We start from the raw sequence: 15,149 nt of genomic DNA on the forward strand, positions 1-15,149 counted from the left end.
TCTCTCTCTCTCTCTCTCTCTCTCTCTCTCTCTCTCTCTCTCTCTCTCTCTCTCTCTTTCTTTCTCAGTTTGGACATATGGATGTAGTGTAACTGCATAATTGGAAACGCCGAGCTGGCTTTGGGGAGGCTGGCCCTGGACTGTGTGCAGGCATTTAATAGATGCAGAATCGTGGTGTTTTTTTTTTCTTTAAAAATTATTATTGTTCCCTAACTAAGCAGGATCCGATTTCCCCGGCTCCCGTGAACCTTCGTGCACCCTTGCAGGGTGCGCCCACCTCGGCTCAACCCTCCGCTCCTCGCCAACTCTTCGTCCTGGAGTAAGGTTCGATCCCTGACCAGCCCCCGGGGTCTCCTCCTCCTCTAGCTCCAGAAAAGTTGTTCTGATGTTTTGCAAAATGCCACTTGCTAAGACAAAAACTTCCACGCTAATCCGAAGCGTTTTTCTCCTCCCAGAAAGGTTTTTTATTCTAAATTTCAAAGACGAAAAATTGGGAGATAGTTGTGACACGCACGCACACACACACAAGCGCACTCCCTACCCCGACCTTACATACAAAGATGAAAAACATTTCTTTGTATTGTAGGTGGCGGGATGGAGGGAGATAAAAGTCTCCTTGTCTTTGCGGAGGACAGCGTATCCTTTAGAGGCGTCTCCTAAATGAAGACATCAAGGACTTCTTCTGGCCTGGAGGTGACAGGGAACCCCCCCCCCCCCACGCACGAAAGCCCTGGCGGGAGCAAGGCCCCTGCCCGATCTCTAAGCCCTCTGAGAGAGATGGGGCTGGGGTGGAGAGGAGCTGGATGAGTGTGCCCAAAGCCCGAGGCTCAGGATTGGAAGGGGCGCAGGACCCCTGCTCAGACTCCCTTGTCTTTCCAGGCTATTAAGAGGCTGCCTGGCTAATTGGGTGGCAGCCGGTGGCGGCAGCAGTCACGCGCTTTGTAATCGCTTTATAAGTCAGCCACCTCGCTAGTGCTTCTCCAAAGGGCCCAGAGCCACTATTTTCTCCCTCCGTGCGCACTGCGGGCGCCACCTAGAAACCTCCTTCATCAGTGGGATGAAATTAAGGCTGCATTGACCGAGCCCTGCAGAACTTGATATTTAAAAGCAATAGATCCGAATTAGCAAATTATTACTTAAAAGAGGAGAGGTCCCCATCAACTGGCTTATTGAGCCCTGGGCCTCCCTGCTCCTCGGCGTGAGTAACCACATGTTTGGGTCTCGAGAAGGGAACTTGAACGTCTCAAAGCACACCGTGAAGCTGCTACGGGAAAGCCAGGCCTTTCCTGCTTTCTCCTTACTCGGCATTCTCTCACCCCTATTCCGCCCCTGCCCCACTTTTTCCTGGCCCTTTTCTGGAAGAGAAGGACTCAAGAGAGCTAGGGGCCCAGTAGAGAACTCGGGCACGCACCAGGGGACTCTTCTATCTCTTCCAACGACCCCACTACGATCCCTGGGCTTGGACCCGGGAAAATGTTGGGGGTGGGGGGTGGGGAACGTCCCAGGTCTGCAGTGGAGGCTCTTCCCTTTCACTGATAAAGGTAGCTTACCTCCGGCTTCCCAAGGCTTGGAGTCTAAATTCAGCCCAGTTTCCCTTAAAGGAGTCTGGTTCCAGAGACAATCTGAATCGCTCACTTCTTTCGAAGCTCAGCTCAAACCGCATCTCCTATATACCCTCAGCTGCTAGTGCCTCCCCCCGTTCTCCTTACCCTCCCCCTCCCCCCCAGCCATTGTGTATCTATTTGGAGATACAGGACGTCGTAGTGGCTGGAGTGCTGTCCTCGGAGTCAAGAAGACTAGATTTAAGATCGCCTCTGGCACGTGCTGGTACCATGACCCTCAAGAAATCACTTCATCCTCTCTCTCGAAGCCTCTAAATTGCGAGACGGTGCCAGTGACCGGTGTCGGTGGTAGAGGATCCTCACCTGGAGGTGGTGGCACTGAATGACTCCTTCGAATATAAGCAGGCGCGCGCGCACACACACACACACACACACACACACACACACACACACACTCTCTGTCTCTATCGCAAGACATTCTTGTAATCTTCCTAATAGAAGGTAACCTCCTTGAGGGCAGGCCTATCTTCCTTTTGTCTGTCCTCGCAAGCGCCGAGCACACCCGTGCCACAGAGCAGGCGCTTGGAAAGCTGCTCGGCTGCCTTAGGCGCTCAAGCCTAAATCCAGCTAAATTCTCTAAAACCTGTCTCAGTCCTCCCTGAGGTTTCTTGGCAGCCTTCGAGGGGTTCTGCTCTTTGGATTCGGGTTAGGCTACACTGTGCCACCCCCGCCCGCCCCCGCCACTCCTTCCCTTTCGTTATTTCCCGGGAGCGCCACACGGACGGCGGGCAATATCCCGAGCTCCGCCCGTCTTGCGTTCTCCAGACAGCTGCCCACGGCACCCACGGCATCCTTCCAAGATCCCGGAACTAGGGAAGTGCTTTTCTCATTATCCTTTCAAGCAGACGAGTTCCTGGGGACCCTGCGGAGGGATGCTCAGCAGAGGTATTGCCAGAAGACTCTGCTCGCCTAAAGGGGCCCTCCTGAGCTCAGTATTCGCCTCTTCCCGGCCCCTTGTACAAAGGTCATTCTGTCCCCAATCTCTCCACTGTCCCCGGCCCTCTGGGCCTCAGGGACGCTCGGGGGCTGATGGAGGCGCTCAGCCCCGCGCGCCCGCCTCCAGATATGCCCTATACCAGCCAGAGCCGTCAGCTGCCACCTCTCTGTCCTGCCTCCGGAAGGGGCATCGTAAGCTAACCGCAGCCTGACCCGAGAGCTGAGGGGTTCAGGCAGCGCTCGCCGGCAGCTAAGTTTTACGACGCCCTTCATTCACAGCGCAGAGTTTACCCGAGAGTCGCAGACTCGGAAACCTCTGGGCTCGCCCACGCTGCCCTAGACTTGTCTCAAACAGAGACGCAGCATCCCTTACAGCAGGGCAGGGGCCTTAAAAGGGATGCCTTTGCGGCTCTACAACAGACTGGCTCAAAGAAAGAGTTGGGCGCCGTCCGCCGGCTCGCTTCAGGCAGGCCCCCACCCTATAGTGGAAGGTTCAGGACACATGGCGCACGGACGGGAGTCGGGAGGCAGCGGGGTGCGGTGGCTAGAGCCGGTACTGGAAGTGCCAAGTCTCTCCTGATCTCTTTTGTCACTGGGCCACTCACGTAACCTCCCGGGCTATAATCTCCACAATTGTGTAAATCACTTAGCCCTAGCTAAGCGCCTGCAAAGTACTAGACGTTATGGACAGAGACTCGGCCCTGAGTTCAAGCCAAGTGTCTGGGGCAAACCGGCTGTGCCATCCTCGGCAAATGACATCACTTTTCAGAGCTCCAGGCAGCTGGCAGAGACCATCTGCGTAGGCTGAGGACTACATTTATCGTTTTTAAAATTGTGCTGGGCGGTGAGTGAGGGTCAGACCTGGAGTGTGTGACTTCCCAAGGTGGCTGTGAGGATCAAAGGAGATCACGTGTTATATGTACAGCTCTGGGCAAACCGTGAAAGCCGTCTGTGTGTGAACGTCAGATCTTCGTCGCTTCTCCAGACTATTAGATTAGATTTCAGAGAACTCAGAGGCTCAGAACTGGCACAGAGATGCTCACTGGTTCCTCAGATGCCCAGAGGCCAATCTGTCGCGTCCTAGGTTTCAAATCCTCAGTGGGAGGGGAAGGTCCCGAGGCCCAGGACTCCATTCTCCCCACCGCCCTGCGGCTCGTTTCTCTACGTCTTCCGAGCTCTGGCTACTGAAGGTGAGCCCCAGCCGGATGGGGAGGGAGCGCTGGAGTCAGAGCCAGGAGAGACTCCGCATCTGGCCGGGAGAGACGGGACCCTGTCGGGCTGCCATTCCAGAGATTCCATAGCTCCGAAAGTTAGCTGGGGAAGCGTGAAAACAGACCTTGATCCCAGTGCAAAGATACGTCTAAAGCAGCTCACTTTTCAAGCCTAAAAAATAAGGCATCCTTAGGATGGGCTGGCCCAGCGCGCTCAGGGCGCGAAATTTTTCTGGAGGAGAGTAGTGGGGGAGGGGGGTTTCCAGGGCTAGGTGTAAGCTAGAGGGGGGCAGAGGCGCGCCAGCGGCCACAGGGGGACTGCAACTACTCATTCTCATCTCGTCTAAGGGCTAGAGCCCTAGTGGAAGTAGGCTGGTCTCAGGCTCCCCATTCCTAGCGCTTTTCCTTGTCTTCTGTGCTTAGCCAGGGTGTCCCAGAAGTCCAAGAAGCAGGGAATGGGGGTGGGGAGGAAGCTCGATTCACACAGATTTTTAAAAAGTGAAATAGCCTTTCAAATGTTTCCCTGATCTCAGCCAGCTCCTCGAAGCTGCAGAAATGTTTGCATGCACACACACGCACGCAGCTTATGTGTGCAAATCTTCGAACGCGTGCATATGCATCTCTGATCTCAACCTGTTGTTTCTTGCAGCCACAGAAGATACATACTTGAACATATTTTCATATATGCACACATGCACATGTACTGTGTGAGTCTGTGTTTAGAGGCCGGATCCGTGGTTTCCTCTTTGGCCGGCGTCTCGGATGTACCGACTATTTTAGCTAATGCAGATCTTCAGTTGGTTTGTAATTGATGGGATTAGGCAGTTTCCTGAGCTCCAGAGCACAAGAGATTTGCCTCTGATCACATAACGAGGTGTCAGTGGCAGAATTTGAATCCTGTTCTCCCTGACCGCGCTCAGGCTGGGGTCTCTGTCTGTTTCTGTGTCCACGTGTCTATCTTTCGTCTTTTTTATCTGTCTTTCTATGTTTGTTTCTGTCTGTTTCTGCCTCTCCCCTTCCCTCCCCTCCTCTCTCTTCTCCTCTTCTTTTTTCTGCCCCCTTTTCTTCTCCCCTTTTTAATTTCACAAGGGCCACAGAATTTAAAACTGAGGGTCCTTAGAAATCCTCTGTTCTGATGCCCCTAATTTTACACATGAGGAAAATGAGGTTCAGAGGGGGGAGGGGGAAAGAAGGGAATACGCATTTATTAAGCGCCTACTAGGCACTGTGCTAAGCGCTTTACAAAAGAGAAACGAATTAACTTCCCTCCACTCCCCCACCCAATCCCTGAACTCCTCTCAGTTTTTTTTCTTCCTTCTCTCCCAAAGCCAGATGAGCTGTCCTGACGGTCCTTGTGGGTACAGAGAAGTCCCTAAAGCTGCTCGCTCCTTCTTTACTCCGGAAGAGAAGGTGCATGCATTGGACGGAATGCCTTCGTTCCAGGCTTGGCCAAGACTGTTCTTTCCGAGTTCCAAAACCATTCAGCAAGCCTTCTGTGCTGGAGGCAGGGAACTACGGCTGGGCAGGTGGGGCATTGTCATCCGGGCGCGACCGGGGCAGGGTGCCCAGAGGGAGAAGAGGCCGGTGTGCGTTCGTCTTTACACCCAAAGCCTCACCATTAGGTGCTGGCTGGGTGACGACTCCCCTCAACTTTCCCCTCTACCCCCACGCAACCACTTTCACTAGGCTCTAAATTATTCGATGACATACGTGTAACACCCCAATATGCTGAAAGCTGTTTCTGCCAAGCCTTTCGAACATTGCGAAAGTAGAGAAATGTGATTTCCCAAAGAGAGACCGGATTTTCTTTTCTAAGCTGCCTTCACTCGCTGCTTTTCCTGGGTTTCCTTAATGGGACTCTGCTCGGTTCCTTTGTAAGGGCTGATAGCCCAGGGCAGGTCTGAAAGTTCATCTTCCTCAGCCTCAGCTGTGCTTCTGGTGCCAGCCGGGCAGTTTACTTGTCTGCAGGAGTGCTGGAAATCCACTAAGCAGCCGACAGTCTGCGAGGTGCAGAGGGCAGCGAGGGAATTAACCTCTGCCCAGACTCTAATGCTTGACTTTCTCAAATTGTAGGATCAGAAGAGTTTAGAGCTGGAAGGTCCGCAGAGGTCATCTGGCCCCGCCCCCACCCAATTCCCATTTGGGGCAGCTAGGTGGTGAAGTGCTTAGGGCGCTGGGCCTGGAGTCAGGAAGATTTATATTCCTGACTTCAAATCTGGCTTCAGACACTTACTAGCTGTGAGACCCTGGGCGAATCATTTAACCCTGTTCCTCAGTTTCTTCATCTGTAAAATACGCTGAAGAAAGAAATGGCAAACCACTCCGATATCCTTGCCAAGAAAACGCCCAATGGGCTCACAAAGAGTCGGACACGACTGAACAACAACACGCCCTATTTTACAGATGAGAAAACTGAGGCTGGAGAAGGGAAGTGACTCGTCTGGACCATAGCGTTAGGAAGCAGCGGAGACGTAATCTGAACTTGGGTCCTCAGTCTCTAAGGGGAGGTCCCTTTCTCCCGCGGTTCCCAGCACTACGAGCCAATAATCGAGGTGAGCAGGGTGACCTTCCGAAGGCAGGGACAAGAAGGACTGCAAAGGGCCCACTAGTGTGCTCTTTAGCGCCCACCACCCAAAGCTCCCCATCTTGGGGGGAGGGCTCTGCTGGCGATGCTGCCTCTCTTCGGCTGAGCAGAGCCGAGGTTCCAGCGCCGGGAGAGGGGGGCGGGGTGGGGGGAGGGGAGAGAGAAGGAAAGCGGGAGTGACTTCAGGCCCTCAGCAGCCAACTCTAGCCGGACCTTCCGAAGAGCCAGGGCACTTAGGCCTGGCCCTGCACAGAGTAGCAAGGTTTTCACTCCCTTCTCCCATTTTCAAGTTCCCAATTGAAATCCAGGGAAACATTGGGGAGAAGGTCAATCAGCCTCCCCTCTTCAGCAGGCTAATGAATTCAACAGAAAACTCTCTGTACTGTAGCAAATTTGATCTTCCTTCACCTCCAAGGAACCCATAGGGGCAAATCCTAAGTATCTCTGAAATCCTATCGAGCTTAGGGAGAAGAAGGGGAGAGCAAAGAGTCCAGGAGGGATGAGGCAGTGACAAAAAACCAAGCCCCTCACTCGCCTCTGACTCTCTCTGAGTCTTGGCCAGCTGTGTGACCTTGGGCAATTCACCTACCTCTCTGGGTGGCAGTTTCTTCATCTTCAAAATGAGGAGGGTTGGGTTGGAGGATGCCTAAGCTTCCTTCCAGTTCTGCCATTTTGTAATCACTGTGGTCATTCCTTCTAGCCTAATGGAAACCACTTGAACGCATTTTGAAACCCCCTTCTCTGCAGCAATGCCTCCCTTGGCCTCAGAGGCCTAAGCCCTTCCCTAGATTTTTGGACAAAAGCCCTGGGAACCCACCTTCCTGGCCCCCTCAGCCTCCCCCTGGCTTTCTAGTCAAATGGCAGTAACTTAATCTTCCTTCCCCTGCCAGCCTTGCTTACCCAGTGTGGAGACTTTTGACAACCATTCTTGAAGGGGCTGTCAGAGTCTCTGAGCCCTCACCCAAAGAGAGGTCTCCAGTCTGAGTTGAGGCCCATGACTCCAGTTTTGCAGCACTCCCTCACCCCACCTGCCTCTCAGACCTGCCAAGTTCTAAAAGCCTGAGCACTGTGCACAGCACAGTTTTTCCAATTAAACTGGAAACCTACATTCCAATTTCCAGGAGAAATGAGTTAAATCGAGATCATCACTTTTCCAGCTCTTGGTTGTTTTGCATTTCTGAGACTGCTTTTTTTTAAAGTCTGCAGCCTCCAGGAGGTTGTCTGGAGAATGAATGTGTATGCACAGGACCCATAAAATAGCCCAGCCCTAATTGATATTCTCAGTAAAATGCCCTTGGAAGGGATGGAAATTGAATCAGACACTAAGGGGTGGAGAGAGTATGAAAAGTTCAGGGAACATTGAAATATGCTTTCGATTTCCTTGGGATAAGAACAATCCCCTAATCCTACTATGTTCACCATCAGAAAGGGAAACCAATTTGTTCCTGGGAGAGACTGAAAAACCTGCCTAGCTAAAGGGAAGATGACTATCTTTTCTTTCTAGGATGATGATCTTAAGGATGGAAAAGACAGAATTGGAGAGAAAAGGCCACATCATTAATGCAAAAGGTGTGAGGAGTTGGTAGACAGGATCTGAATGCTAGTCTTCTACCTTCAAAGCAAGTCATTATCAGCTGGGAAGTGTCCAAGGCATCACCATTCAGACCCAGAAAGAAGTCAGCATGGATAGATCCTGGAGAGTGGGAAAGACAGTGAAGTCCCTTCTTCCAACCCCTATCTTACTTAGCAATGACATTAGCAGCTGGGCAATTGTTTTTGTTGTTATTGATTCAGAAAAGGGCCTAAGGTAGAGTACTGGAAACCTCTGTAGTGGCAAGGGTGGCCTCATGGGTTGGATTTATCCTGAGGTTGATGAAGGAAACTCTGACTTATCTGTGCACTCAGCATTTTGGGCAGATCAGTAGATGGAAATCTCAGTGAGGTTTGATTAAAGATTTTAAGTACTGCAAAACTCATAGTTGTTGGTCAGTCATGTCTGACTCTTTGTGACCCCTCTTAGAGTTTTCTTGGCAAAGATGGTGGAGTGGTTTGTCATTTCCTTCTGCAGCTCATTTTACAGAAGAGGAAACTGAGGCAAACAGGGTGAAGTGACTTGTCCAGGTCACAACGGCTGGTGTCTGAGGCCCAATTTGATTCTTCTTGACTCCATGCCAGTCCTCTATCCGCTGTGCCACCAGCTGCCCCAAAACTCATGGTGCCCCTCTCAAATATTGAACTCCAAAGAATCGATGCTTTTGTTTTTATATTTGAACCCCCCACCCTCAGCATTCATTCTCTTCCTCTCATTCCTCCAGGGGCGGGACTCTGAGAAGTGACCCCTAGTTTATAAAGCCTTGGAAATTTGAAGCTAAAAAGTGCACTCTCCTTAATTTATAAATGAGGAAACTGAGGCTCAGAGAGGGGGGTGTGAGTTACCCAAGAGCACATATATAGCTTTTCAGAGCTGCCACAAAATCCTGGTCTTCTCACTGAGAATTCCAATACCTTGATACCTTTTTTTTTTTAAAGTTGATTTTATTTCTTCCTGTCCCTTATAGATCTTCTGAGAGACAAAGCTTGCCGAAATCCTAAGAGCATGTTGGCTAGATTTTATTCCTCTGGAGATCATAGATTTAGAGATGGCAAAGGACCTCAGAGGTCATCTTTCTTTTCACTTTGCAAAAAAATACATTTCAGCAGAATTCTGAATCATTTAACATGTAATTTCTTTTCTTAACAGGGAGGCTCTTTTGCCTAGCAGACAAAGTACTGGACTCCAGAAGGCCTGAGTTCAAATCTTAGCTCTGACACTGACTTGATGGGACCATTACTGGCAAGGCACTTGCTTCTCTGAACCCCTGGGGCAACTCTCTGAAGGGGTAAATCAGAACTTTGTTTCCATACCCAAAAAATCACAGTGCCTGATATGTAGCAGATAAAATGAACAGACCCGAGCTTGTCCAGAGGACGGCTTGTACCAAGATGCTGGTGATGGGTTTTGAAACTATGTCATATAGAAAATGTTAGAAGTAATTGGAAATGTTTAGTTCTGCTGAAGGAAAAGCTATCCCAGGGACTGCCTTGGGAAAGATGGAGTCTCACCTACTTCCTGTATCTCCACCGATAGATCCAGGACTGATGGGAGATGGATCCAGTGGAAGGGCTGACACCTGCTCACTTTTTTTTTTTTGCTTTTTTTGCTAGGCAGTGGGGTTAAGTGACTTGCCCAGGGTCACACAGCTAGTAAGTATCAAGTGTCTGAGATGGGATTTGAACTCAGGTCTTCCTGACTCCAGAGCAAGTGGTCTATCCACTGCGCCACCTAGCTGCCCCCACCTGCTCACTTTTAAGAAAGAAGTTTCAGACAATTCATGCTTTCCAGGAGAGGAATAATTTTGTCTCCCTCCACGGTGAGGTCCTTGGCCCCGGAAGTGTCCAAGTAGAGGTCAATGATTCTGCTCGGCTGGATTCCACTGAACGAACAGCTCGAGGAGGTGCACCTCTCAGCTTCTTTGTTGAACGAGAAAGATGCCATGTACTGTCCTCAATGTGTGAGCTCTCCTGGATATGTTTATAGTCACACTGGAAATCCTCAATGTTCCTTTGCATTTGAAATTATTTTTCAGCTATCTCCCCATCATTCCTTGCCTCCTACCCAAAAGTCAAATGGCAAGTTGGACTTTCTTCACAAAATGGAGAGATTTTCATTCCATTTGGGGGCAGATTCTTACTAGACTCTGGCCCAATTTCTGGTGTTGAAAGGCCCAGAATGACCAAGGCCTGAAGTCCCTGGGGCAACATTATAGTTCCTCCTCTTCCATCCCTCCCCCTCACTGTGTCTGTAGTGATGTCCTTTAATTTTGTTTTAAACACTGGTGGAGGAGGGAATGGAGAGGAGGTTAAGGATGCTGGAGAGAATGAACTTGGGTCCTACTTATTTAGGGTCTATGCCAACTGGTCAATGAGGATTGTGCCTATTGTGTATATTGGTGTGTTTCTGTTTGTAGTGTTTGCTGGGCATGAATGTACGGTGTGTGTGTGTGTGTGTGTATGTGTGTTTGCGTGCACGTACTCATGAGTCTGGATGTATGAAGGTACATGGCAAATTGGGGCAGGATGGGAAGAGTCTCTAGGGAGTATTCTCCAGGCTTTGGGCTCGGTGGGTACATACTGGTGCCTTTCTCCAGCAACGTTTTGGGGCTAGGCACTCCTAGCCCCTATTGGCAGGCTCAGGAACCTGACCAACTCTCCTTCCCCTCGTGGCCTGCACTCTGCACTGCGCACCGACACATCCACTCCCTGAGGGCCCAACTCCTGACCCCATCATTTTGGGGGTACCCCAAGGGCCCCAGTCCCCTTCTTGAAAGTGCTCCCTGTCTCTGAACCTTTTCTTCCTGGCTCCCCCCCTCTTTTGTACCCACAGGATGCCAGTCCCCAGCGCCAAATGGACTCTCCCAATCTGCCCAGTTGACTTGGTTTGGGAGGATCCAACTTCCTCCCTTCAGGGGAAGAAGTGCTCTGTTCAGGGATGGCCAACCTCAATGTGCACACATGGGTATCTATCGCTATTTGTACACATGAGTATCCCTGAGGTGGCATGTGGAAGTAGACAGAGGACTGACCTTGGAGGCCCAAAGACCGGGCTTCCCTTCTTCACCTGCATCTTGGCTGTTTGACCACTGGCAAGTCACCCCCCAGGCAACTCTCTAAAACCCAGAAGAGGGAGAGCCTGCTCCATGGAGAAGCTCCCACGCTGGGAGCTCCCTATTCCCAGCTGAAATCCTAGGGCCAAACCCAAATCAAAACAAAACAAGACACAAGCCCCCACACATGTGCACAGATTGCACATGTGTGTAGCGTTTCTTCTACTCAACGGAACGCAGAGCAGGAAGCCTGCAACCTAGGAAAAAACCCACCAGAAGAATTGCAAACAAAAACAATCCGGCAAAACTGTCAGGCTTCCTGGATGGCTTGAGGAATGGGATTTTGCCTGAGCCGGATAGATAAACCAAAGCTCTGCTCCAGGTGACTCCCTGCCCCTCAATGGCTGCTGATTCTGAGCGAAGCTTCCCGCCAGCTCTAGAGGCTGCTTTCCTGGGTGCCTGAGGCCGGCCGAGCTACCTGCTCCTGACTTTGACCTGACCGAACAGCTTGAGCCCTGTAAGGTGGCACAGAAGGTGGGCCAGCAGTGCCTTCCTCGGCCAGGCTCCCTAATGTTTTTCATTTGCTTTCTTTCAGGTGCGAGCGAGGAGGATTCTGACTCTCCTCCTGTTTTTAGTAACTGGGGTGCAGGGCGAAGCAAAATATTTGTAACAGCTTAGATATGTGTGTACAGATCATCTCCCAAATTGCCTTGTTTTCATCTGGGCAGCTACCATGATGAGAGTCTTTTCAAATGGACTAAATTATGCGTGTGGGGAACCCTGAGCTCCCCAAATCCCCTTAATTAAGCCAAGGAGTTATTTTCCTTTAATATGATGAAAGTTTCTTTACCGTGAATTTCTTTAAAAAAGTGTATGTTCCTGATTTTGACCACCCTGATCGAGACTTCATACTAACACATAAGATGAAGGCGAAAGTGGATTGTTTGTACACCAACCTAGAGCTGAAAAATGCTCAGTAACATTTCACATTTGACAAAGCAATGTGTTTGTTGGGTCAAGAAATAATTTATCCCTCTCCATCTCTCTCCTCCCCAGCCCCTTTCTGTCTCCTCTGTCTCTGTCTCTGTCTTTCTGCCTCTGTCTCTTCTGCCTCCTCTCTGTCTCTGTGTCTCTTCCCTTTCCTTCATCTTCTTCTTCTTCTTCTTTTTCTTCTTCTTCTTCTTCTTTTTCTTCTTCTTCTTCTTCTTTTTCTTCTTCTTCTTCCTTCCTTCCTTTTTCTGTCTCTCCTGTCTCCTCTGTCTCTGTGTCTCTTCTCTTTTCTTCTTCTTATTCCTCTTCTTCCGCTTCTTCTTCTTCCTTCCTTTTTCTGTCTCTCTGTCTCTTTCTCTCTCTGTCTCTCTCTATGTATGTCTCTGTGTCTCTGTCTCCCCGCCCTTTCTCTCTCTTTCCCCCACCCATCTTTCTTGGCAAAGGCATCATTTTTTAATGTACAACCCATGTTTATTGTTTCTGTTGTGACTTTGGTCATTGTGAGCACATCTGGTTCTGATACGATCCCTGTGTTAGGCACACACTATTCTGTTAGTGAGAATTTTACACCCATCTGGCGGGGGGAGTTTTTGCCAAAGCTATTTGATGCCCAGTTGAACTTCAGCCAAACTTCTGTGTGTTGATGCTGCCCCCCCACCAACCCAAGGATGGATAATAAACTTTAATGAAATTATACTTTGGTACTTGCTGACAGACGTCAGAAACACATTTGCTCAGGTCAATAGCAGTTTAGTTTAGGGCTAGCTGGGAGGAAACTATATTCATATAGCAAAGATAGTGGGAAAAAAGAAATAAATATTTGGAAATATGATTATGAAATTAAAAACTCCTAGGCACTTACATAAACAATAGCTCTCCACTGAAAGATATACATGTTAGAAATAGCCAGAGAAGTTAATGAGTATGGCAGATAACATATTTATTCATTTTCATTGAGGAATTAGAATTTTTGATATTATCACTGAATGGGTAACAGCGTCTTCATCTGTTCACGTGTTTGTTTGTTGGTCTAGACTTATCCATCTCTAATTTATTATCTTGAGACTATAAGGGGCAGGTAGGTGGTACAGCAAATAGAATAATGGACCTGGAATTAGGAAGACCCAAGTTCAAGTCTGGTCTGAGAAATTTACTAACCATGACCCAGGACACGTCACTTAACCTCTGTTTCCTTCAGTTTCCTCCATTGAAAATAGGATAATAATAGAAGTTACCTCCTTTCATTGGAAGAATCCAATGAGATGATTTTTATAAACTGCTTAGCATGGTACTTGGCATATGGTATGTGCTTATTATGTTTGTTTCCTTTTTAGAGAAAATGGTCTGAGATATTATTAAGTGACTTGTCTAGGGTCATGCAACCATTCCATGACGTGTTCAGGACTTGAATCTCTCTCTCTCTCTGTCTCTCTCTCTCTCTCTCTCTCTCTCTGTCTCTGTCTCTCTGTCTCTCTGTCTCTCTCTGTCTCTCTCTATCTCTCTCTCTCTCTCTAATGATACACTGTGATATCACCATAATAGGACTCACCAGCAGATATATCCTGTGTTGAATCAAATCCCACAAAACACCACCTACAGAGACATGGAGTTTGCTGAAACTTTGGAGTCTATGGGATGGGTTTTAGTCTTGACCTGAGCAAATCCATTTAAAATTGTAATGGGATTAGAGGTCAGGTCCAATACTCTCACTTTACAGATGAGGAAACTGAAGTCTAGAGATGCATCATGAAGTAACGTACCTAAGGTCACTTAAACAGGAAACCAAGGTCAGAGTCAGAGTCTGAGCCTGATTCCAGCCTTTCCTCCATTGTGTTTTTGATCACTGAGGAATTACCCTAAGCAAAGAGAGAAAATGTTGGTCCTTTCCATGCCCTTTAAGAAGAAACACACAGAACGGTGCAGTGGTTAAATGCATATACGGTTTGTTTGGGAGGCAGGCATGGCTCATGGGAGCACAAATACAAGACTAACGTAAGCTTTCAAAAGAGGGGATATCTACAGCCCTTGGCTTTGAAACCAAGACCTGAGAAGGTGGAATTGTCTTCTTGGTTTGATGAGTGGGAGAAAACAGGTGACATTCAGCTTGTGTCTCATCGTCCTGCGGTTCCAGTGTGACCCTCCAGGCTTTGGATTCTGGAATGGCAGTCCTCTGGTCCCCAGTTGTCAAGTTAGGTGGAAACTGTTGAGCCCGAGTCTACTATGGCCAGGGGCTTAGGCAGTAAGGGGAGACTGTGCCCCCAGCTGGAGAAGGAAATAAATGGTTGCATACTTGTTCTTCAAAGTAAATAGCCTTTTGTAAAAGTTGATTAATGTCAGCTGTTAAACGAAACTGAGAACTAGTCACTGGCGATTAAAAGTGGAAAGACTGTACCAGATTGGAAGCTCAAGCTGATGGCATCAGGGAGAGACCCCCCCAGCCCCTTGGGGGTGCCCCTAGAATCCTGAGTGGGGATGTAGCTACCTAGCTGAGAATAAGAAAAGTAATTATTGTGGTAGCTAACATTTACATGGTGCCTTAAGGTTTGCAAACTGCTGAACAATAGTAACTTATTTTTTCCTGCAGCAATCTTTGGGGGTAGGTATTATTGTTATCTCCACAGACAAGGGCAGCATGTTTTCAGATGAATCCAGAGAAATACAGTCTTTATTGCTGTTGCCCTGTCTCAGACCTTTAAGGGTCCTGGATGCAAGCTGTACCTAGAAGACCTTACCTCCTCCCCTCTGCCTCTTGCCATTCCTAGGTTCCTTCAAAGCTTGGCTCCATGTAGGCCTCCTCCACGGGGCTTTTGCAGACACCCTACAGTGTTAGTGCTGCCTTCCCCAAGTTATTTTGCACGAAATGTATTTGGTACTCATTTATATGTGTCTAAGGTGATTCGTCCTATAGAAGAGAAGTAGTTTGGACTGTGGTCAATGTTTTTTACTCTTTTTCTTCCTTCCTTCCTCTTTTCCTCCCTCCCTTCCTTCTTCCCTCCCTCTTTTCTTTCTTTCTTTCTTTTTCTTTCTTTCTTTCTTCCTTTCTTCCTTGCTTCTTTTCTTCCTTCCTTCCTTCCCTCCTTCCTCCCTCCCTCCTTCCTTCCTTCCTTCCTTCCTTCCTTTCTTTCTTTCTTTCTTTCTTTCTTTCTTTCTTTCTTTCTTTCTT

Source organism: Vombatus ursinus, unplaced genomic scaffold, assembly GCF_900497805.2.
Source record: "Vombatus ursinus unplaced genomic scaffold, bare-nosed wombat genome assembly UNPS02014804.1, whole genome shotgun sequence".
Taxonomy (NCBI): Eukaryota; Metazoa; Chordata; class Mammalia; order Diprotodontia; family Vombatidae; genus Vombatus; species Vombatus ursinus.